Below are 744 nucleotides of genomic sequence, written 5' to 3'. Positions count from 1 at the left end.
ATAATAATAATAATAATAATAATAATAATAATAATAATAATAATAATAATAATAATAATAATAATAATAATAATAATAACTATAATTATTATTATTATTATTATATTTTTGTTGTCGTTGTTGTTGTTGTTGTTGTTGTTATTGCAGTTGTTGTTGTTCTCCCTCCTTCAATCAGACAGGCAAGGCAGGTTTCCTTTGCCTGTTGGCTGTGGCGAAAGAAGTTGTTAGGTGGAAAAGGCTGAAAGGCACGAGGACAAATCTGTGTTTGTCCCCCCCACCACCATCGCTTAACAACGGTTGCTGGTATGTTTACATCCCCATAACGTAGCAGTTCGGCAAAAGAGACCGATTGATTAAGAACTAGGCTTACTAAGAATAAGTACTGGGGTCGATTTGTTCAATTAAAGGTGGTGCTCCAGCATGACCGCTGTCAAATGACTGAAACAAATAGAAGAACACACACACACACACACACACACACACACACACATACATATATATATATATATATATATATATATAAATATATATATATATATATACATACAAGTACACATATATGATCTGATGCAAAATTTGTAGAAGGAAATATGGCCATAGTTGGTATTAATTTAATTACCTTTATATTACTTATTGAGCACATCCAGTGATGATTACGTCATCTGAAGATGACGTCAATGATGATGTTAATTGAAAAGTAGTCGCCACTTCATTTCTGAAAGTCGTTTTCCATTTAACTATTTC

This window comes from Octopus bimaculoides, chromosome 20, assembly GCF_046866305.1.
Source record: "Octopus bimaculoides isolate indiv1 chromosome 20, ASM4686630v1, whole genome shotgun sequence".
Classification (NCBI taxonomy): domain Eukaryota; kingdom Metazoa; phylum Mollusca; class Cephalopoda; order Octopoda; family Octopodidae; genus Octopus; species Octopus bimaculoides.
The sequence above is the reverse complement of the archived record's forward strand: the minus strand, read 5'-3'. Positions refer to the sequence as shown.